The sequence below is a fragment of the Canis lupus genome, chromosome 33, assembly GCF_048164855.1.
Source record: "Canis lupus baileyi chromosome 33, mCanLup2.hap1, whole genome shotgun sequence".
Classification (NCBI taxonomy): domain Eukaryota; kingdom Metazoa; phylum Chordata; class Mammalia; order Carnivora; family Canidae; genus Canis; species Canis lupus.
Genome location: NC_132870.1, coordinates 28948526 through 28973763, shown reverse-complemented (window position 1 = coordinate 28973763; position 25238 = coordinate 28948526). Strand labels below are relative to the sequence as shown.

At 40.1% G+C, this 25238-nt stretch overlaps 1 long non-coding RNA gene across 1 annotated transcript in view; it reads left to right on the top strand.

The window, feature by feature from the left end:
- LOC140623944 (uncharacterized) overlaps nucleotides 1-25238 on the top strand; it is a 52951-nt gene that overhangs the window by 9447 nt on the left and 18266 nt on the right. Inside the window, exon 2 of the long non-coding RNA XR_012023484.1 lies at nucleotides 9322-9632. This is a non-coding gene — a long non-coding RNA (uncharacterized lncRNA). The remainder of the gene's footprint in view (nucleotides 1-9321; nucleotides 9633-25238) is intronic.

Below are 25238 nucleotides of genomic sequence, written 5' to 3'. Positions count from 1 at the left end.
TCCATCATCTGTATGCCTATGTGAATTAAAAACTAGCATTCTCTCTCCCTGCAACATGCGCTGTCTCATCTCTAGTAATATAAGGGAATCAAGGCTTTATTCCATCCTAAAGGCATTCTTGTCAGCAGTGGTGTTGTTGGAAGGAGTGTTGTAAGTGGGAGTAAAGAAGACAAGAAGAACCCCCCTCCTAACTCTACCCCAAAAAATCAACCCTAGAAGATTTCCCTGTCAACCCATGTACTTTCATTTACACACAAATTTCCTAAAGTCCAGAGTTGGACTTCACAATTAAGAAAATTTACCAAGTACTTGAAGCAAATTTTGAAAGAGCTACATTAGCTACATTATTGCTAATAGAAATTAGAGCTATGAGGAAATGCTGGTAAGAGAATGCTGAGAACACATGAAAAACTTCAAAAATACAATAGGTCTAATGGAGAAGATGGTACTCTTTCTATCAGAGACAGGAGGGGGGTGTTGGAGAGGGAGAAGGACTTTTTTTTTTTTAACCATAAACTAACAGGAGGGGTTTTATTTAGACTGAAGGCACAATTCCACCCACAATGGTGCCCTCAGGACACTCCTCGATTCCCCTGGCACTTCAGTAGAGATGATTCTCATCGAATACAGATCGCTTCCAAGAGGACTTGCCTAGAGGCAATATAATGACCCAAATAATCTCTTCAAGTCTCTTGCAGGTTTTGATGCTGTGAAAAAGCTTTTTTCTAGTTCTCCAGTGGAAACCAAATTAGTTTCTTTAAGCACACAGGCAAAGTTTGTACAATACAATCAAATGAAACCTCTAGGTAATTAGTGGAATACATAAGTAGGTACACATCCGAGAACCTGCCTGCCCGGTGATCTAGCCCCACCCTCTCTTCATGGCATGCACAGTTTGCATCCATCTGATCCCTTGGCCTCCTACCCAAGGTGGCCCTATACTTCATGAAAAGAAGCAGAAAATCTCAAACACAGACTTCAGAGACAAAGAGGATTCTATTTTAAAATTTTGATTCGTTAAACTGGGGCCCATCATGAAAGGTCATCAGGAAAGAAGAAACAAGATAAACATTGGTCTGGACATCTTCCAGAAGGGCTGAGGAAGGCGTGTCTTCAGAACAAAGCACAGCATGATTGAATGTACACTGGCTGCTGTTGGTGCGTATTCAATTCTGTTTGCACATAGGAGGAGGCAGTTTTCTATTGCCAGCATTTGACTGGCGTTGGTCCTGTTCCACTGAAGGAGAGAAGTTGCCTGTGAGAACACCTCCTGTGTTATTAAGCTATGTGAGGATGTTGCCATTTCTTTAACTTCTGAGTTCGACTCTTCGGCTCTGTCCTTTGCTATTGGGAACCTGGAGTAGATGCTGAAGGATGGCCCCAGTGTGGGGGCCCAAGCAAACATTTTAAAGGATGTATTTGTTTCCACCCAAATAATTGAGAAATGAAGAACTTGAAACAAAAATATCTTGATATTAATATCTGGCATTTATTTAGCTACCAACCACTGTACACATATTATCTCAATTTTATCTTCATAAAATGCTCACAAAGTACCTACTATCGACAACGAGGTTCAGAGAGGCGAGAGAATTGGTCTAAAGCTAAGAGCCAGGTTTCCCCACGGTCTGTCCACTTAGCCACACCAGAACCTTTGGGAGACTTAGCCACAGTCAGCAGCTGTCGGGTGCTGTAACGGACACTCTCCGGGCCCTGTCGTTTCCTCTGTCCTTACCACTTGAATGCCCACTGCTCAGCTCCTAGGTTGGCAGTTCTTTGCCTGAGGACTGTCTCTGGCTGACCCCAGGGCTTACTTTGCTCCTGTGGCCAGTCCAAAGTATCCAGGCACAGATGTTCCCTGCCACCCCCCTCCACCCCCAGGCAGTCATAGCCAATGACTGAAAGGAGTGGCCCATAAGACCCCAGCTTCCTCTTTCTTCGGTGGGTCCACTCTGGGCATGTGTTCTGTTCTGTACCAGCTCGGAGTTCCTCAGCAACAGTCATCTCCAGCTATCCTCATTGGGAACTTGCTCGATGCCATAGGAGGGCTCTTGCCTTCACTCTCTCACTGCCACACTCACTTGCCAGCGTTTCCCAGCCTTACTACCCAAATTGACCACTCGCACTTGGATCCTGGTCTCAGGAGCAGCTTCCAGAGGAACTCAAACTAAGTGGTCGTATGTGTGCCTTGCTACTCATAAATGGGATTTGGGGTGATGGCAAAAATGGCCCCAATTCTCCAGCCCTCTCTGCACGCATGCCTTTTGTAATGTGAATTTGCAGCTCCTCTCATCAAGAGATGAAGTGTATTTCTCCATCTCTTGCATCTGTGCTGGCCTTGAAACATGCTTGGGCCAGTAGAGTGAGGCACAAGTAACTGTGCCTGTTTTGAGCGTAGGCTCTGTGAGGCTTTGTGTTCTCACTGTCACTCTCAGATGCCTGCTGCCTCCATATAAGCAAGTTAAGTTCAGGACAAGGGAACACACGGAGCAGGGCTCCTTATAGGCTAAAGCCATGGGAGGGGCAGCCAGCCCTTAGCCAGCCAATCCAGCCACTCTCAGCCCAAGTCTGACCCAGATCAGCAAAACCACCTAGCCGGTCCACAGACTTTGGGGTGAAAATACGTGCTGTTGAATGCCACTGCTCTTTCTGTGCAGCACTTTTGTAGCAGTAGATTATTGATGCAGTTACTGCAAGCTCTTCTGACTTCTGTTCTTTCCACTTCCTTCGTTTCGTGATACTTTTTTTAAAAACACATATTCTTTTTCTCTCTTCTTGTCTGCCAGTGTTTGTAAATATATTAACATTTCCTGACGATCACTGATCAAGCTGAACTCTGCCATTAATTTATTGGAACCTAAACTTCCAGATGATCTTTTGGACCTTTCCTTCAGCCAGTCCACTAATTACAGGTTGAGAAGCTAGGATATTTTTATTTAACATGATTGTAATATAAGGAATCGTCTGAAGAGGAGGTGGAGGGCTGAGGGAATATAGAGGCCCTCAGAAGACACAGTGGGAAAGGAAGATTCCCTCCAAAAAGATTTTATTTATTTATTTATTTATTTATTTATTTATTTATTATTTTATTTATTTATTCATGAAAGACACACAGAGAGAGGCAGAGACACAGACAGAGGGAGAAGCAGGCTCCCTGCAGGGAGCCTGATGAGGGACTCGATCCCAGAACCCTGGGATCACGACCTGAGCTAAAGGAAGACACTCAACCACTGAGCCACTCATGCATCCCATCTCCAAAAATATTTTTTTAAAAACAGAAAAGAGAATACGGGAAAGCAGGACAAGGCCTTCATTTTTTCATTCTGTAAATAATCGAGCCTCTACTATGTGCCTGATAGTGCTAGGTGCTGAGGATACAAGGATGTGTAAGAACATGGTTTCTACCCTTGAAGACCAGTTCTAGTGGGGGACTGGATAAAAAAGACAAAAGTAAAGTAATTTTCCACATTCTGGAGACTTGAGAGAGAATCCAGTAAATGTGCATTTCCTAGGTAGGGACAAGTTTAGATAAGTGAGAGTTCCTCTGAGGCTTTTGGTTTCCCAGAAGGCAGTACACAGAAGACCAAAGCTGGAGAGCGGGGTCGGGCTGGCGGTGAGGAGGGAAGGTTTGACAAAGGGTGAGTTCAGGGTGATTCACTACCACTACCAAGCTTCACAGCGTACAGCGAAGTTCTGAGAACCTGGGAGGGTGCCAGTGGACAAGTGCATCCCAAGGGCTCTCCTGCCTACTCAGGAGGAGAAAGAGCTCTGTGGTTGCTGGGGGAAGCGGGTTGTAGTCACTCAGTAGTTCACAGATTTACATGTAGTCTACCTACTTAATAGCAATCAATGTGTCATTTGGCATTTGTGTTAATTAAACTATTTAATAAAACTTTGGGTTAAGAGTGCTTATCTCATATTTCAGACATTCCCAGGAGTGCTTAGAAAGGGACTTCAAGTAGGAAAAATATGCCATTTGGCAATAATCCATGAAACTAATTACCATAAAGAAGTGAAAATTTGCACAGAAGGGCTTGCTACAAATATTTGAATCAATTCAGAAGATAATTTACTTTAGTTTTGCCAGATTCTCAATATATCTGGTCCCTCACCTCCCATATGAAAGCTCACAAGAGATTAAATCACTTTGCCTTCCCAATATTCCAAGAAGAAGATGAACTGTCCCTTAAAATCTGACTTCCTTTTGGGACCCCATGGAAGTCCAATGCTAGCACCATGAAATAGGAAAATATGTTTTTCTAGGCTCTTTGTAACAGAACCCTTAACATGAAATAGTCCATTGAAACTCAAAATTCAGTACAAGCTCTCTGTCATTTTCTGAAACACAAAAAAATAATAACGCCGTGTTGGCCAGTTGAGTGTAAGCTCCTTAAGGGTAAGGATTTTTCAAGTTTAATTTGCCTTGACTATATGTCCAATGCTTGATGTAGTTATTCAGTAAAAGAATAAAAGGATTATAAACCATTTCACACCCAAGAATAACAAAGCCAATTAAAACCAAAAATGAATCCTGAAAACAGAAAGGAGTGCCACTTTTCTAGGGAAATGAAGAAACAATACATTTCTCAACATAGGAATTACTCAGGTGCCTTTGCAAAAAGTTTGTCTATGTGACCCAGGTATAAAGAGGTCTTACAACAGGCCAGGATGAATGTCCCAGGTCTCATAATTTGAAAGTCTCTCAGTAGCTACCTGTATGTCTTAGATGAGCCACATTCTGCCTATCTGCCCATATTCAGAAGAACTACATATGACCCATGATGGTGATGAGAGAGGTGTTCCCCTCTCTCTGCTAGGCTTGAGCTGAGGAGGTTCTGAATAACAGAGGACTGGTAAGTGGCACATTGAGAAAGAAAGCATTGGTCATAGTCCATTAAAAAGATGATGGGTCGCAACTTTTTCTTTGTAGTCTTCTGTCCTAGTTCTTAGATTCCATAAAAATCTGATTTTAAAATATTAACATTATTTTTGTTCTTCTTCAGATTTGGTTTGGTTTAGGTGCCTATGTCACTTGCTGCTTTGCAAGTTACACCTGGTAAAGCATTCAGTGAGGCCCACCCAAGTACCACATTTGTGGCTCTATTTGCTTGTAAAGTCCAAGTCATGAGCTGTGCACTGACATTTTGGGTCAATGATTTCTGCTACTAAAAGTATATAAGAATAATTTTCTGAGTTTCTTCTATGGAAGAGAAAAGTATCTCTGGTATTTGATAAATATTGAAGCATTTGGCTTACTTTTAACATTGTTCTCATGGGCTTCCTTTGAGACCAGTAGGAAATGCTTGACCTGAAAATCAAGGTATAGACTGGGGCACTTGTGCTCAGTGCTGTGGGAGTAGGGTTCATGCTTTGCCAGCATAAGGACCAGAGTCAGTGGTCATCAGCAAATTTGACTGCAGGTCTGAGTTTATCAGTGCTGGGTGAGTCTCAGGGTTGGGAAAGACCTTAACAGTCTTAGAATCTAACCACTCATTCTGTGCTTGCGTCCCCATGATGACATGTTGCCTGTCTCTGCTTGCTTCACCCAAGATGTCCATCCCATAGAACAGAATTTGCAAGCTAGCAGCCCACAGAAGTGTTTTGTTTGGCTTGCCTGGTATTTAGATGTTTTTAGAATTTAGCTTGTAACATTTAAAAATAGAGAGAGTTCTCATAGATTCTTGGAACTCTAGCTTCTCCTGAAAAATCAGTTAACCACATTGGTGCTGTATCCCTTTGGGCATCAATAGCCTGGAGTGTAACAGCTGCCTCCAGCCCCACCCCCATTTGCACAGAGTGTGCTTTTACCTCACCCCATCATCCAGACTGTTTTTCACTCATCGTGCTGCCTCTGCATGCCATGGGAGTCTCTGACGTCTGTCTCAGAGCCCTTATTCACTGGCTTGACACCCTGAGAAACCAACTCTAATCAATATGAACGTCCCTGGTTTTTAAAAAAGCAGAGCTCATTTTTTTAATAATAAATTTATTTTCTATTGGTGTTCAATTTGCCAACATACAGAATAACACCCATCCCGTCAAGTGCCCACCTCAGTGCCCGTCACCCATTCACCCCCACCCCTCACCCTCCTCCCCTTCCACCACCCCTAGTTCGTTTCCCAGAGTTAGGAGTCTTCATGTTCTGTCTCCCTTTCTGATATTTCCAACCCATTTCTTCTCCCTTCCCTTCTATTCCCTTTCAAAAAGCAGAGCTCATCTTCACTCTTTTAGCTACAGTCTTCCTGCTGTGGTTCGTGTCTTCTTCCCTCTTCTAATTCATGTCTCCACAATCTGCCAATGCTCTAGTTCATTTGAGTCAAATGTTGTTTAGGCTCTCACATTCTATATTTCTAAATAGATTCTATATAGTTGGGGTAAGAACAAGGGAAGGAGATGGCCCCTATGCAGGAGTTAATAGCTCATTTAGACAAAGTGGAAAAGCAGTTTTTGTACATGAGGTAATAAATAGAGAAGGATGAACACTGTCTCCCAGCTGTGGAACCCCGCTCACTTGAAGAGAGATTCATCTTATTTGCCACTGGCCACCCGGTTCTGCCTATGTGGCGAAACAACTGAGAGCCTTTCTAACATTTGGTGTTGACCTGACTTGAGAGAAGCAGAATATGTAATTGTTCATAAGGGAACAGAGCCTCATATCTTTGTCTGATTGTTAATATCATCAAAGCACATTTCTTAAAGCTCCTATGATTTTTCTGGACTCACTTGATGTTTATTGTGCTTAGCACAAATCATGGGAAAGCTAACATTTACTCTGCATTTATATTCAAAATATATTGGCATTATGGTTGCTTTTGGGTGGTCTAAAGGCCTCCTCAAACTTGGATATGGCCCACCCAGCTATTAGGAGAGAGATTACCTTACTTCCAAATGATCAGATTTCCATTCACAGATTAATAATAGGACTCTCTTCAACAGTACTTCTCAGGAAATTTGCATTTTACTAAATATATATATTTAGAGAGATAGGAAAGGAGATGAAGAGGGAGAGAAGGAAACAGTTGGAGAAATTGTAAAAGTTGCTTGAAAACCATTTGAAATGGGCATTACTTGTCACAACTAGACAGTAGTGAATATACACTTGACCATCTTAGTGAGCATTTCCATGAAGTAAAAGAAGGTGGTCTTTCCCACTGGGCCTTTCTGGCCCCCCAGCTATTTCATATCAACAGACAATGGCATTAGGCACCTACATTTCTAGGCAAATCTATTATTAGTTGGGGAAAGGGGAATCATTTCAAGTAAAATAAAGGACAACAAAAAACCTTAACACAATTCAAACTCTACTCCAATTTATGAAAGTCTAATCTATTTAGCTAACATCTTTAACTGTGGCTTTTCAAACCTTAACCCTATTGGAAGGTGACTTAGGATTGGCAACAAAACCATCACGTCACACAGAAGGATTTTTCCCAATTTTTCCCAATGCTATTTCTAGCCTAGTTGGAAACCAGAAGCTTTAGGAATCTACCAAGAGTATCTAATTTTGCTAGATTTTTTTTTTTTTTTTTTTTTTTTTGCCTCGTATTGAGGCCTGTGGGTTTGGATAAAAGTCTGAGAAGTCTGTGGTAACATCTCAGTACATACATTTTCATATAAAAATGTTATGAGAAAAAGAAAGAATGGGGGACACAAATATTTTAGAGGGAGAAAAAAGGTGATTCCAATCTTTTATATGTTCAAATGTTTTTTTGTTTGGTCCTTGTCCAAAGTAACATTGCGACTGAAAGTGAAACAATTCAGTTTACCTTCAACAAGTTAGGTGGTAAGTGGTTACTCAAGTTCAATCTGTGTACCCAAGGAATAGATATTTATGTCCACTCTGATTGTGGTCACCCAGAGAAGTCTCAAGAGTGGCAAGATTTGGGAGAACATTAGCAGACAGAGGATCATGGAAGAGAAGCATGGGGAATTTACCCCCAAATCACTGGACCACTGATTTAGGGTTCCACAGGGAAAGAGACCTCTACTGGGGGAACAACTGAAAGAATGCTTTATGGTTATTTTTCAGAGATTCCTTTGTAAAGCAAATAATCATTTGTCAATTTGGTACTTTGTAAGTTCAAATTTTCTTATGATGGGATTTCTTGAAGAGGGCACAAGGGTTGTCTATCCAAGTGAGCCACTTGAAGGGCAAGGTTTATGTCTTGGTTAATTTATTATTGTTTATCTCCTTTGTGAAAATATTCTTCTACTCTATTTATGAAACCTGGTTAAGAGCTGCTTGGTATTCACTTGGCATCATAGCTATTGGTAAATAAGTTTATTTTTGATTTTTAAGAATTTCCTTTGTGGAGTATGGCCTCCAGATAAGAGGACAAACACTTAAATTAGCCCTCCCTCCAGTCACCATCATGGGAGAAATATGTGTGGGGGTGTTCTCTGACCTGAATAGAAAACGCTAGAGGCCCGGGAGGAGCCGGCAAGGCATTGACACGACTCACAAACATGCTTTAAGAACTTGGTGTGATAGACAAATCCTGCCTTTTGGGGAAGACGTGTAAAACCCACTCCTCCAAGCATTTCCTTTGGAATCACACCATAGAGCTATCTTTTTATTTGCTTTCGGCCACAGCTGTTGACTCAAGGAGATGGTGTCAACTGTTGTCTTTCCTGTTGCAAAACTCATTTCGCGGCTGAGCCATCTTTCAGGACTGGGCACCTAAAGATGGATGTAGAAAAGAGGAAGCTGGAGAGTGCAGGCAGTCAAGCATTTGATAAGTCAGCTTCCCCAGGGCCAGATGCTTTAGGATTAAGGAACAGGCCCCAACTTGTTTCCCCAACAACTGTGCAATAGCTCAGTCACAGCGTGGCCGCCGCCTCATCCATCCCAAGTAACACCCAAGGGGTGCTTTCAGGTGAGTGGCGGAAACCATTTATTTGTTTAGTACAACCAACCCTCCATTAGCCGACAGAGTGAGTAGGTGGGAGAAATGCAGATGAGGAGAGATCCTCTACTTAGAAGTGCTTCTTTTTCTCAATCAACTTTCTCATCAGTAAAGTGACAACAATATTCTACATGATAAGTGATATCAGAGGGGTAAATAAAAATCATGCTTACAAAAAACCCCACCAAGGCTCTGCTGGTGTGACTCTAAACCTCATTCTAAGTGCCAATGCTAATCCCAGACTTTGGTGGGAAAGGGCAGCTCGAGAGCATGATGGGAAGCCATCATGTACCAAGTCTCACAGCCACATGTATGAGCCGGTGTCCAACTAGGCCATTTTAATTAAAATCTAGTGTGCTAGCTACTGATCCACTCCCTGCCAACTTTACATTCATCCTTCTTTGCTCCCCTCTAGGACTCTGGAAACTACATTTTCCCTTTGTCAGCTGGTTCTCTGTGAGAAGCAGCCAAAAGAATATTCTAGAGGAAGACTGGAAGGACTGGAAGGCAGGAAGATGGGAGAATGGTAACACAGGTGGTTCCCAACCTCAACTTGTGCCTGCACCCCCAGGACCTGTCCTGGTGTCTGTGCCCTCCTTCCGACTGTAGCATCAGCCAGATGATGCCCCTTCTCAGATGTCTGAGTCCTAGCTCTGCGGAATGTCTCACGTTTCTCGGTTCTGATAATTATACCGTCCTCCTTGGGTCTTCCTAAGCTTGGGAATGGTGAGCACGTTTTTACATTTAATATTGCTGCATTGTCTTGGTGCATCCTTTCTGACTTTTAAAATTTGTGAACACTTAAAAGTACACACCAGGCTGCACCTTGTTTTTCTCACTCCCACAATATATCTTGTACATATTTATATGTAGAGATCTTCCCAGTTCTTTATATTAGCTGGATAGTATTCCTTTGGACTGATGTATCATTATTTATTTAATCAGTCTCTTATTGGTGGACTTTTGGCTCATTTCAATATTTTGCCAATTCAAACACGGCTTCAGTGAATGACACGGCAACATTACAGACAGTATACCTCATTTTGCATATGCGCAAGTATATCTATGGACAAATTGTCTGAAGTGACATTGCCTGGATCTAAGGGTGTACTCATTGAGATGTTGCCAAATTGCCTTGCAAATTGGGACTATACCAGTTTACACTCATGATAACAATGTATGAGAATGTCTGCTTCCTGAAAGGCCCTCATTTGATTTACATAAGCTTCTGCTATAAGTTTAAAAAATGATGTCAGTGGTGCCTGGAAGTCAGCATTCCCACCATGCCTGACAAATACTCCTCAGACGGACAGCCCTCTTGCCCTTCACTTAGGGCCAGTGAGATGCTTGAGAAGTCAGACTCACAGAGACCCATTGTGGCATGTCAGACCCACAGAAAATGTTCCTCCTGTGCATTATTTATGACTTTCCTGCATTTATATAATATCCAGCTTCCTGAAAGTAATTTGTTTTGGATTGTGTAGTGCTGGGCAACACATCAAAGGTATGCTAAGCAGTGGTAATAAAACATTGAGGTTTATGGTCACTGAGGTATTAAATATCACTCATAAATTACAGGGTGAGTATTTTAAATGAGCTATGGCTCAGAGAACAGTAGGCGCCCCATCTCTGCACATATTAATTGCTACAGCCTGGCTTATTAATTATCAATAGTTTCAAAGGCTTTGTTGCTGTTGTTTTCTTAAGGAACCATTCTATGGTTCTGTTTAATGTGTGTGTGTGAGTGAATGTGTTGTGTGCATAAGCCGGCATTAAACTCAACAAAAGTGTGAGGATACTTTAGAATACTGTAGAGTCTGATAGACTTTCAATTTAAAAATCAGAGAGCCCTGGGGCGCCTGAGTAGCTCAATGGTTGACCGTCTGACTTTGGCTCAGGTCGTGATCCCAGAGTCCTGGGATCAAGTCCCACATCAGGCTCCTCGCAGGGAGCCTGCTTCTCCCTCTGCCTATGTCTCTGCTTCTCTCTGTGTGTCTCTCATGAATAAATAAATAAAATCTAAAAAAAAAAGAAAAATGAAAGAGCCCTCCATTTCAACCACTGATACTCTGGTTGCTGTTCCCCAACAAGGCATGTTGCCTACTGCTTCGGACTCCCAAGTGGCAGTCCGAAGGACAGGATAGATCTATTTCATTTCAGGTTCTGGTCAGTTTGACTTCTAGTCCAAGGCTCTATCCCAGTGATTCCCACCCTTTTCTGGCAAATCATGCCTGCTGGCATCTGCCTAAATTTCACAAGTTTCCTTCTCATTTGAATACTCCAATAACCTTTCTCCTCTGCCTCCTTGCAGCGTAGCTTTATCATCAGAGCTTCTGAGGGCTCTATCATCTCTCCTTTGCAAGCCTCCACATCTTTCTTCTCAGATGAGTTCCTTTAGATTTTTCTGTTAAATTTTTCAATCTAGAAATTACCAAGGAGTCCCAGAGGACACCCAAACACCAAACTTGGAAAGAGGCTGGTGTTTTAGTAAAACCCAATGGCTCACGTTTGGGGAGCTTAACAATTTAAAACAGGCACTCCAGGCAGAGTCGATCAAGAGCATGGAACATGGGGAGATTCACCCTAGTTTTGTGTAGTGGGGGACTATAGCTACAGCAGGCAGTTGAGAACTTAGGAAGTAGGTACCTAAGCATATAAATCAGATAGACTCCTGTCATTAAGTGGCCTTGACCCTTCCACTGCGGGTGGTTCTGTGTGGCTATCTTTGTCCAGAAAAGCCATTATATGCTTTTTCAGTTTGATTTTAATCATACGAAAAGAAGAATTCCAGAGAGGAAAGATAAGTGGATATAGACAGCTTCTTGATACATGTTAGACCTGCTCTGTCCAATATGGTAGCCAAGGGCCACATACGGCTAGCGAGCTTTGAACTGTGGCAAGTGAAACTAAAGAACTGAATTTGTCATGTTATTTAATTCCAATTAATTAGATTTAAATTTAAAAAACCAATACTCGATTCACCTATTAGAAAAATTTTATGTATATTTGAATAAGTTAGATATGTGAATTGAATCTATCTTTGCAATTCTAAATTTTACGAATCTAAATACAGAGCAAGTATTTCTAATGAAAATTTAGCACCCAAATAGAGATACACTCTAACTGTAAAATGCACACCAAATTTTAAAGACATAGTATAAGAAATATTTAAAATATCTTATTAAAAATTTTTATTGATTGTATCTATTTTGAGTAAGTTCAATAAATCGGTTATCGCAATTAATTTCAAATGTTCATTTTCATTTTTTTAAATGCAGCTACTAGAAAATTTTTAGTGACATGTATGGCTCATATTGTTTTTCTATTGGAAAGCTCTGGGTTAGAACAAATGTACCTTGGAGAGGTATGGGGACCCTTGGAGCTCATTCCTACTGAATTCTACAGAAATCTCATTGTCACAATTACTTGGCACTAGGAGGGTGAAAATTTCAAGAAAGTGCTGAAATACTACTTCGAAAGAAACTGCCAAGATGGGAATTCATACTCTATACACACATTAAGACTTTGGATTTCTCCACCACCAGTCACCTTCCTTTGAATATTTTAAAACTTTATGTAAATGATATTTTTCCTATATATTTCCACAGCTTCCTTTTTTGTCCTGAAAAATTATGGTTTTTGAGAGCTCTCTATAGTGATACAGAGTGATACTCGTAGCTCTAGTTAATTCAATTTCACTGCTGTATAATGCATAGTACTCCACTGTATGAATATACCAGTTTATTTACTAGCCTCCTTTCACTGAACATTTAGATTGTTCAGTCCATTTAGGTTGTTTCTCACCATTACCGACCAATGGTGCTATGAAACATTCTTATTCATATTTCCTTGTATGCATGTGCAAGAGTTTCTCTGGAATTTAAGTCTGGAAGTGAAATGTTGAACCTTAGTGTATGCCCATCCTTAACTTTACTAGTGTTAAATTGTTCTCCAAGGATTATATCAATTAATACTCCCAACATTAGTATTATGTCACTCTCATCTTCACTTTTGGTATTCTTTAAGTAAGAATGTTTTACAACCTAAAGCGTGAAACTGTCTCTGTTTTTGCATTTTTCTGAGAAATTTCTCATATTTACTAATTAGTGTGTTGTCTTCCTGACATGTTTGTTCATTACTGTTGCCCATTTTTCTATTGGGTAATTTGCTTTTTCATGTGAAGGACTCTTCCACCAGTCACCTTGAAGCTGATACATAGCTGACAACTGAGCCATTCAGTATCTGAGTGTTGCCTCTTTTTCTGTATTTATTTTTCCTTCTCTTTAAATGTTTATCTTTTAAGCTTGTCATCTGAGACCAAAGAAAGACCTCCCCTTTCCTACTCCCCACCAACTTGTGCTGTTTCTGAAAACTATAAGGAGTGGACTTGAGCAGGATTTTACGGCAAGGAGCCACGAGCACCAGGAAAAAGGACAAAGCAAGGCAGGCTCCATTTTTTTCACCCTGAGCAACAGACATTTTTATGTGTTCTCCCCATGTCAAGGACAAAAGCTACTGTTTCAAGAGAAAAAAAAAAAAAGCTAAAAATGGTCACGTTTAGCATACGTTATTGAAAGGGTTCCACTGACTTTAATGATAATTAGATAAGAAAAATGAAATAATCTGAAGATTCCAAAATTACTACTAGTTTAAAAGTAGTAATGAAAATGAGTTTGAAGACAGCAAAAGTGCTTTCAAAAGCACCCCTTGGATCTACAGCTAAATAATTGGGTTGAATCCATGGGACTGCAATTTTTAAGCAGACAGTAAGGCACAAAGCTCTTTGGATAATTCTAGCTTATATTCATAGACACCTATGAAGCTGTCTTTGAAAGTTTGTCTGTGGCCTGTAACAGCTTTTGTTTCTTATGATACTTGGTATCCTAAGAATAGATATGGTCATTAAATGTTAATAATGATACCTAGTATTTACATAACACCTTTCATCCCAACACCTCAAAGAACTGGGCACACATTAACTCACTAATTCCCATAAGAGCCATGAGGCAAGAGTTATTATATCCATTTTACTGATGAAGGAACTGAGGCACAGAGAATTTAAGTGACTTCACTTACTCAAGGCTGCATGGGACGTTAAATTTTTAGCTGAGACTAGGTCTAGATCGCATGCTGTCTATTCATATTTGTCTAAAAAGTTATCTACTTTTTTTCAAAGGTTTTGGTCTTTTCTCCGCTCCCCTTCCTTTTTCTCCTAGTGAGTTGTGTTAAATAAACAATTATGAAAAGGGATCTTTTTCAGTGCTTAAAAGCGAATTTCCAGGAGGCAGCACCATGACATATAATTTTGGAGACATGTCCATTGAACAAAAGAAGACAAGTGTGTAGCAGAAGGGAACAGAAAGGTTATATAAGATACATTACTGATCTCTGATAGAAGAACCATCAGATCACCCCCTAAAAAGAAGTTGCCTCTCATTTCTTTACAACTAAGAAAATTCTACCATCTTGACTGTAAGAAGAAGATTCAGACTTCTTTTTGCTTGATGAGACCCCAGGACCCTTATTAATTCACTTACAGCCCTGAATTTCTTTTTATATTAAATGGACACTTGACCTCACTGGTCTTATTCCTGCCCTCTGGTGTGGTATAGAACAAGCCAAACCCCCTTCAGGACCCTGAAGGTCTGCAGGACAGACCTTCATAGCTTTCGATCCAGATATTTTGTTTCCCTCAAGCCTTTTCCCTGGAACAGAGTTTCAGCGACTGCAACTCATATGTTATTGTTTCTAGGTACATCCCATCCTGTTCACCCCTCTCTGACACACTCCAGTTGATCAAGGTCTTCCTTAAAATGTAGTACCCCGAACTAAATGTAATATTCCAGATGTGGTTTGAGATCGGAGAACAGCTGCTCCCACTAACCACACCAGAGTTCTGACTCTATTTCAAAACGGTGGTTTAATCTTCCTGCAGCCTTTTCTTCTTCGGGCAAAAAGCCCAAAACAAAACAAAGCAAAAACATCCCAATTTACATTGTTATTTCTTAAGTATTCATTTTTCATTATTTGAATAATTTCTATGCCTATTTCCCCTTTTTTTCTTTTTGTTTTTTTAATTAATTATTTTTTATTGGAGTTCAATTTGCCAACATATAGCATAACACCCAGTGCTCATCCCATCAAGTGCCCCCCTCAGTGCCCATCACCCAATCACCCCAACCGCCCCCCGCCCACCTTCCCTTCCACTACCCCTGTTCATTTCCCAGAGTTAGGAGTCTCTCATGTTCTCTCACCCTCTCTGATATTTCCCACTCATTTTCTCTCCTTTCCCCTTTATTCCCTTTCACTATTTTTTATATTCCCCAAATGAATGAGACCATATAATGTTTGTGCTTCTCCAATTGACTTACTTCGCTCAGCATTATACCCTCCAGTTCCATCCACGTCAAAGCAAATGGTGGGTATTCATAGTTTCTAATGACTAATATTCCATTGTACACATAGACCACATCTTCTTTATCCATTCATCTTTCGATGGACACCGAGGCTCCTTCCACAGTTTGGCTATTGTGAACATTGCTGCTGCTATAAACATCGGGGTGCAGGTGTCCTGCTGTTTCAGTGCATCTGTATCTTTGGTGTAAATCTCCAGTAGTGCAATTGCTGGGTCATAGGGTAGTTGTATTTTTAGCTCTTTGGGGAACCTCCACACAGTTTTCCAGAGTCCCCTTTTTTTCTAATGTATTTCTAAATTCTGTAAAAGTGGACATCATGACCAGATAACACTTTGAAGCTGATTTAAAATGGTGAGTCTCAATTTAAGTAAACCCTAAGTTTTTTCTTAAGTAGCTGTTGGACTCTAATCTTAGTAGCTATGCCTGGAAATTTGGGTGTACTTTGGATATTTGTCATGCAAGTTATATGCTAAATGCAACATTGGGGTATATGGTTTATTTTTAGAATAAAAATGTATAGTGTGTGTGTGTGTGTGTGTGTGTGTTTCTAGTACAAAAGAAATAAAGTTTAGCATAGTGGCTAATAACCCAAGTTCTGGAATCAGATATACATGCATTTGAAATCTGGCCCTACCACATATGAGTCCTTGGGCAAATTTATTTAAACTCTTTAAAATTTAATTTCTTCATGTGTAAAGTGAGGATAATAATAGGACCTTTCTTATAGGGTTATTGTGAAGACATTGTGTCCTAAGTGAATATAAAAGACTTAACACAGAATGTGACATAGAGAAAGCACTCCTTAGATATGAGTTGTCTTTATTGTGAAAATATTTGGAACATACAGAAAGAAGGACAGAAGAAAGTAAAAGTCACCTGCTATCCCCAGCTTGTTCCAGAAATAACTACTATTGATACCAAGAATATGTTCTTCAACATTTTTTTTATACTTTAGCTACTCCCAAGTGAAAAGGAACTCTTGTAAAACAAACAAGTTTGTGTAAACTAGCAGTGACATTTCTAATGTACCATGATAAGCACTAAAACCATAATAATATAATATTATGATAAACCTAGCTTAGAACCATAAGAAATACATATATACAGATGTTGGGTCATTTTTATTAGACGTTGTCTAAAAATAATACATCATAGATCAGATATTCTGTCTTTTATAAAAATAAATCAGAAGTGGACACTATTGATGCAACAGGTGTGGTTAAGAAAAGCCTATAAAGAACATACACACAACAAACACCTTTGTTCTGGCCAGGTATATGTATATTCAAGACCTGAGAGCATCAGGTGAACTGTGGTTCTCAGAATCTTCTGTGATTTTACATAACCAAATTAGAGATTCACCCAGTTTTGATGATAATGCAAAAATAGTATTTTGAAACCAGTAATATCACCAGGAGATTTAAATTCCAACAACAGTTGATTCACATTTGCCTACCAGATTTACTTAGAGGATTCATCTTATTGATAAATAGATTTAAACTTGCATTTAGGGGCATCTGGGTGGCTCAGTGATTGAGCGTCTGCCTTTGGCTCAGAGCGTGATCCTGGGGTCCTAGGATTGAGTCCCACCCACATCGGGCTTCTCATGAGGAGCTGCCTCTCCTTCTGCCTATGTCTCTGCCTCTCTGTGTCTCTTATGAATAAATAAATAATCTTAAAAAACAAAAATGATTGGCCACAGGTTCCTAATAGGTGAAGCTAAACAGTGAGGGAGAGGAGGCTTTAGTTTACTCTTCACTCTTCTTTGGCCTGTGTTTAAAGTTTCCATGATAAAAGTGAAAAGATAAGCAAACAATAAAAACAGCCTTTACACAAGACACATTGGCCCATCCGATGTGCACAGCACTATGTGATGTGCAGTAGGATGTGCCAGACCAGGTTCTGCCTCAAGGAGCTTAAAGTCCTAACAAGGGTAATAGAGCCTATACTATCTCATGTGGTGATCCCAGGGTCCTGGGATCGAGTTCCGCATCAGGCTCCTGGCAGGGAGCCTGCTTCTCCCTCTGCCTATGTCTCTGCCTCTCTCTCTGTCTCTCCTGAATAAAGAAATAAAATCTTTAAAATATTAACAAAATAAACTTAATTTGCATTAAATTGGTTTCTTTCTTTCCCCTAACATCTGCTTCCCTTAGTATGGCCTCTACTCTGGGGAAAAAGATTTATGGTTTCCAAAGCAATTTTATCTCTGGCTTCTCTGCTGTGCTTCACATGTGTGAGAGCGTTGGGTGTGGGACCACAGTTGTTCACCAGGATGGAGCCTCGAGTTCCATTTTACACCCCCTTCACACAGCCTAATAATGCCTGGCCATTACCCTGCAGGACTGGATTCCTGCCAAACTGGAGAGACTCCCAGCACCAAAACCCTGAGGCACCCTTTACCACCCCTTTCTCAAACCCCTGAGCCATACCATTCCCATGTCATAAAACTTTGGAACCAGGTCCTGAAGCCAAGGGGGTGGCATGGACTCAAGCAGAGCCCGCCCCGTCCCCGGCTCCTCAGCCACAGCTTGGGCCCGCACCTCCAAGGCGGAACACCCACCAGACAGGCCCGGGAGCTGCAGTGGCCTCATGAGGCTTGGCCGGGCACCGGGCCAAAAGAAAGGGGGGCCAGTGGGACACGGGGAGGGGAGCAGAGCTCGAGACACCAGCGCGCTTTATGGCACAACATTATCAGCACAGAGGCAGCGGCCGGCCCGCAGGTTGTTTGAAGAGCGGCCTGTGATGGACCAAGAGGGTGCGGGCGCTCTGAGTCACGCCGGCAGGTGTGTTATTATCGAAGTGAGGTAGGGGGTCAGGAATGCGACTTAAAAGGCAGTAATGAGACATTATCCATAAACATATTAACTGCTTCAAGTAACATGGCACTAAAAAGTGAGGGCAACCCCATTCTTAGGAAATCTCTGCTCTCTGGCCACGAATGAGAAAACATAAGTGATGCGTGAGCGGAATAAATAAGTCAAAGGGGTAGGGCCACCGCTTCTTTCTGGAGGAAGCCACACGTTCCTTACCCTCTATACTTTCTCCCCAACCCCATTTCTCCAACGGAATTCCCATGGCTGTTCTAAACAGCCTTTCCGTATCTGAGATCTTGTTAGTTAAGAAAATCTCCCCCTTTCTTGCCATCCTGACCTAGAATGCAAAGCCTTCCCCTTGATGTGTTATTTGACTTCGCACCAGAGGCCAAGGGGCCGGTCACTGTTCTGTATTCGTTCCTGTCTTTCGGGATCCTGAAGGATGTGTTAACAATCCGCTTTGCAGGTGCAGAGACCTTCCCCAGCCGGGGGCCCCGGGCAGTAAGCAGCAGTAGTCATTTCTAGTGTGACGACTGTGACGATCATCCCGTGAGACGTGCGGTGACTGCCCTCAAGGCCGGCTGCCACTGGCAACTGTAGCTGGTGATGCCCTAGACCAGACTCTTCTGAACTCTACAAGCCTGTTTCCATCTGCAACCCAGAACCTCACCCGAGTGCCCCTCAGCACCCCAGGGAAAGTTTTACCATCACCAAAACCACCTCAGCAAAGAAAGGCTCAGGAAGTTGCCCTGAGCAACCTGACCTATAAATGGGACGGTTGCCTGTTCCAATTTTTCACATCCTGTGTGTTTCCACCTTCTGTTTCTCTGCATGTAGAATTAGGGTGGTTTACAACTTGAAACCTGCTATACTTTGTTTCTACTTGACTCTCTCCTTTTAACAGTATTTTTTTAACTTTATAAATTTCAGGAATGCAGCCTTATAATTCAACATCTGTATACACTACAAAGTGATCACCCCCACAAGTGTAGTTACCATGCTTTGCTGTACAGTTGACCCATTCTCCTCACCTCCCAACCCCCTTTCCCTATGGTCACCACTAGTCTGTCTCTTTATCTATGAGTTTGTTTTTGTATTATTTATTTGTTTTGAGTTTTCTTTTAGATTCCACGTATGAGTGCAGTCATACAGTATTCGACTTTCTGCATCCAATCTTATTTCACTTAACATAATACCCATTCATGTTGTCACAAGTGGCAAGATTTCATTCTTTTTTATGGTTGAGTAATATTCCATTGTATACATATACACCACATCTTCTTTATCCATTCATCTATTGATATATACTTACACTATTTCCTTTTTTAAAAAAATATTTTATTTATTTATCTATTTATTCGTGAGAGACAGAGAGAAGGCAGAGACACAGGCAGAGGGAGAAGCAGACTTCTCGCAGAAAGCCTGATGTGAGACTCGATCCTGGAACTCTGGAATCACGCCCTGGGCAGAAGGCAGACACTCAACCACTGAGCCACTCAGGCGTCCCTACTTAGGCTATTTCCATAACCTTGCTCTCATAAATAATGCTGGAAGGAACATAAGGGTGCATATACCTTTTCAAATTAGTGTTTACATACTCTGAATAAATACCCAGAAGTGGAATGGCTGAGTCATGGTAGTTCTATTCTAAAGTTTTTAATATATTTTATTCATTTATTCATAAGAGACACAGAGAGAGGCAGAGACATAGAGGGAGAAGCTCCTATGGGGAGTCTCATGCAGGACTTGATCCCAAGACCCTGGGATCATGATCTGAGCCAACAGCAGACTCTCAACCACTGAGCCACCCAGGTGCCCCTGGTAGTTCTAATCTTAATTTTTAAAAGAATCTCCATACTATTTTCCATAGTGGTGTTACCAATTTACATTCCACTGATAGTGTACTTTTTCTCTACATCCTTTCCAACACTTGTTATTTCTTGTCTTTTTGATAGTAGCCATTCTAACTGGTGTTAATGATATCTCGTTGTGGTTTTGATTTGCATTTCTCTAATAATTAATGATATTGAGCATCTTTTCATGTGCCTGTTGGCCATCTGTATGTCTTCTTTGAAGAAATGTCTGTTCAGATTCTCTTACCATTTTTTTAATTGGGTTATTTGTCCTATTATTGAATTGTGTGAATTTCTTATATATTTTGGATATTAACCCCTAATCAGGTATATGGTTGACAAATATCTTTTCCCATTCAGTAGATTGTCTTTCCATTTTGATGGTGGTTTCCTTTTTGTGAAGAAGCTTTTTTGTTTGATGCAGTCCCATTTGCTTATTTTTAATTTTTGTTTCCCCTAGTTTTGGAGTCAGAGGCATAAAGACATCACTAAGACCAATATCAAGGACTTTACCATCTATATTTTCTACTAGGAATTTTATGTTTTCAGGTTTTACATTTGATTCCTTAATTCATTTTGAGTTAGTTTTTATATATGGTATAAAATAGTGGTCTAGTTTTATTCCTTTGCACATGGCTGTCCACTTTTTCCAAAACTATTGTATGTTCTCAGCTCTTTTGTCATAGATTAATTGTTCATATATATGTGTGGGTTTATTTTTGGACTCTCAATTCTTTCTCATTGATCTGTGAGTCTGTTTTTGTACCAATACTACAATGTTTTGATTATTGTTTAAAGATATTTATTTATTTATTTATTTATTTATTTATTTATTTATGAGAAAGATACAGAGAGAGAGACAGAGACAGAGACACAGGCAGAGAGAGAAGCAGGCTCCATGCAGGGAGGCCGACACGGGACTCGATCTCCAATCTCCAGAATCACACCCTGGGCTGAAGGCAGCACTAAACCGCTGAGCCACTGGGGCTGCCCTGTTTTGATTATTATAGCTTGATAGTATAGTTTCAAATCAGGAGCATGGTACCTCCAGCTTTGTTCTTTTTTTTTTATATAATAAATTTATTTTTTATTGGTGTTCAGTTTGCCAACTTACAGAATAACACCCAGTGCTCATCCCATCAAGTGCCCCCCTCAGTGCCCGTCACCCATTCACCCCCACCCCCTGCCCTCCTCCCCTTCCACCATCCCTACTTCTGTCTCAAGGTTACTTTGCCTATCTTCTGTGGTTCCATACAAATTTTTAAATTACTTGCTCTAGTTCTGCGATGTGTGCCATCGGAATTTTAATAGGTATTGTGTTGAATTTGTAGATTGCTTTTTATAATGTGGACATTTTAACAATATTAATTCTTCCAATCTCTGAGAATGAAATATCTTTTTATTTGTTTGTATCTTCTGCAATTTCTTTCGTTGATGTCTTACAGTTTTCAATGAACACATCTTTCACCTGCTGGGCTAAATTTGTTCCTAGGTATTTTATTCTTTTTGATACAATTATAAAGGGGTTGTTTTCTTCATTTTTCTTTCTGATGTTCTGTTATTTGTGTATAGAAATGCCACCAATTTCTGTGTAGGGATATTGTATCTGGCAATGTCACTAAATCCATTTATTAATTGTTACAATCTTTTTTTATAGTATCATGTAATCTGAAAATAATGTCAGTTTTACTCCTTTTCTATTTTGAATGTCTTTTATTTCTTTCTCTTGCTTGGTTGCTCTGGCTGCGATTTCCAATACTATGTTGAATAAAAGTGGTAAGAATGCATCCTTACCTTGTTCCTGTTCTTAGAGGAAGAGCTTTCAGCTTCTCACCATTGAGTATGTTTGCTGTAGGATTGTAATAATGGTCTTTATTATGTTGAAACATTCCCTCTATACTTAATTTGTTGAGAGTTTTTATCATAAATGGATATTGGGTTTTGTCAAATGCTTTCTGCATCTATTGAGATGATCATATAATTTTATATTTCATTTTGTTAATGTGATGTATCATGTTGATTAATTTGTGGATGTTGAATCATCCTTGCAACTCTGGAATAAATCCCACCTGATCGTGATATATGATCCTTTTCATGTATTGGATTTGTTTGCTAAAATTTTGTTGAGGAATTTTGCATCTACGTTCATCAGGGATATTGGCCTGTAATTTTCTTTTTTGTGATATCCTTATCTAGTTTCGGTATCAGGATAATGCTGGCTTCATAAAATGTGCTTGAAATCCTTTCCTCCTCTTCAGTTTTTTGGGAGCATTTGAGAAGGATAGGTATTAAATATTTGAATGTTTGGTGGAATTCACCAGTGAAGCTATCTAATTCTGGACTTTTGTTTGTTGGGAGGTTTTTTATTATTATTTTAATCTCCTTACTAGACATTGGCCTATTCACATTTTCTATTTCTTTATGATTTAGTTTTGGAAGATTCTTGTTTCTAGAAATTTATTCATTTCTTCTAGGTTGTCCAATTTGTTGGTATTTGGGTTTGTGTGTGTGTGTGTGTGTGTGTTTAATTGTTGATAGTAGTCTCTTATGATTCTTTGCATTTCAGCAGTTGTAACAGTTGTAACTTCTCTTTCCTTTCTAATTTTATTCTAATTTCTCTTTCTTTCTTGGTTAGTCTAGCTACGGGTTTGTTGATTTTGTTTATTTTTTTTTAAAGAACCAGCTGTTAATTTATTTCATTGGTTTTTTTTTATTGTCTTTTTAGTCTCTACCTCATGTATTTCTGCTCTGATCTTTATTACTTCCTTCTTTCAACCAATTTTGAGCTTTATTTAGTCTTCTTTTTCTAGTTCCATTAGGTGTGATGTTAGATTGTTTGAAATTATTCTTGCTTCTTTAGGTAGGCCTATATTGCTATGAACTTCCCTCTTAGTGTTGCTTTTGCCGAGCCCCATTAATTTTGGTATGTTTATTATTGTTTTCCTTTGTCTCTAGGTTGTTTTATTTATTTATTTTTTAGTTTCTCCTTTGATTTATTCAATGATCCATTTGTGCTCAGTAGCATATTTTTTCATTTTCATGTTTTTGTGGCTTTTCCTGTATTCTTATGTAATTAATTTTTAATTTCATATCATTGTGGTCACAAAAATGCTTGATATGATTTAAATTTTCTGGAATTTATTGAGACTTGTTTTGTGGCCGTGAAAGGTCATCAATAATAACACTAATATCAGTACCTATGTTTGCCCATACTTATTACTTTTTCAGTGTTGAGATGTTGCATATTATCTCATTCTTATTAACTATTTTGTGATAACTTTATAGACAGACAGTGTCTTCATACATTAGCTCAAACTTTGGCTAGTGTCTGGTGAAAGAGACTAGCTTTTCTCAAATTTAACCCTTTGCTTAATTAAAGGAAAAAGGAAGAAGAAAGTAATATTTATTGAGGCCTAATACATAGAAGGTACCTTTTCACAGCCGATCTCATTGAGTTTCCCATTGATGCTAAACAATAGCTCTTATTATGTTGATATTATAGACAAGAACTTGGTAATATTGGCCAAGGTTATAGAGCTATTAAGTGAGAGATCCAGAAGTTAAACTAGAATGTAAAGTTCTGTCTGGCTCAAAATATTCAAATAATGAGACTGAATGTCTAATATTTAAATGTAAGACTCTTAGAAGCTATAAAGAATTTTAACGTATTTGATAAAACCAAAGAAGTCATATGAAACCCAGTCATGAAGATTAGAAATAATCTTGTAAACAAACAAACAAAAACACACACACAAAAACACAGAATATACAACTTTTAAGCTTAATTATTTACTAGGGACACTTGATTTTCTTTCATTATTTTTTAAGATTTTATTTCTTTATTTGAGAGAGAGAGAGCAAGAGGGAAAGCATGAGCAGGGTAGACGGCAGAGGGTGCCTGATGTGGGGCTCATTTCCAGTACCCCAGGATCACGACCTGAGCCAAAGGCAGATGCTTAACTGACTAAACAACCCAGGCACCCCTCCAATTACTTCATAAAGGGTAACTAAGAAATAAATCTAAATTACTGAAGTAATATTGGTGTTGATAAAGGGGTTTTTACTACTACATAATTTAAATTCTTCAGCTTACATTTTCTAAATGTGTTACCTATATTTCTATTCTGTTTTTTAATTCAAGATTCTGATATCTTATTAGTTAAATCAATCCTGCTTCTAGATAATAGCCATCTCCCTACAGGTGAGATAACTGTAGACAGATGTCCAGTAAATGCCAACTACCATATTGTCTACTTTAGTCTTCTGCCACACTGAAAATTAGCAGAGCTCAAGTCTACCAGGTATGCATTTCAGATGAAAACTTTAGCTGGAAATTAAGCCCAAGCTGTGGAGGAACACTGCAGATAGTCTTTGATCCTACATAATGGTACCTGTTGTTTGTGTTCTTCTGCCTTAGACCTTTCTGCACCTTGGTTTTCATGCTTGGAGGATGGAACCAGATAATCACTGTGGACTCTTCCATTTTAAACCTTCCATGATTCTATGGTTCACAGCAAGTTCCACTCTTGCTTCCCTGTGTAACTGTTGTTTGGGGCTTCCCAGAACGCTTTCCTCCTCCGTTCAGTAACACCACCTGCCATATTCCTGCCTTGGTGAACTGCTCCACTCTCTCCAACACCCCAACAACCACTTGTCTTATAATTCTGGTGTGGCAGACACTCAGAGCACTCCACCCACCTGGCCACAGGGATGAGCTAGTGATGAGCATAGGAACTAAGTCTGGCCAACCCAAGCCTTTCACTGAGATTTTCCATTCAGCAGCTGGCAGGGAAATTTATCTTTCCCTTTGGAACTCTAGCTATAAAGATGTAGCTCCAGAGCTGCCTGTCCTTCTATCTCCTAACATGTGAAAGAGTTGGTGAGCAGGAGCCAGCCTGAGGCAGAAGCCAAGATGAGAGAAGGGAGAAGAAAAGACAGATTCCTTTTTTTTTTTTAATTTTTTATTTATTTTTATGATAGGCACACAGTGAGAGAGAGAGAGAGGCAGAGACATAGGCAGAGGGAGAAGCAGGCTCCATGCACCGGGAGCCTGACGTGGGATTCGATCCTGGGTCTCCAGAATCGCGCCCTGGGCCAAAGGCAGGCGCTAAACCGCTGCGCCACCCAGGGATCCCGAGAAGACAGATTCCTGTGGTATTCAGGTCCCTGGGTCTGATTGACACTGAGAGAAACTCCATGGTTACCTTCCCGTGATTTGGTTCTGGGAGTTATAATGATCACGTCTTTGCT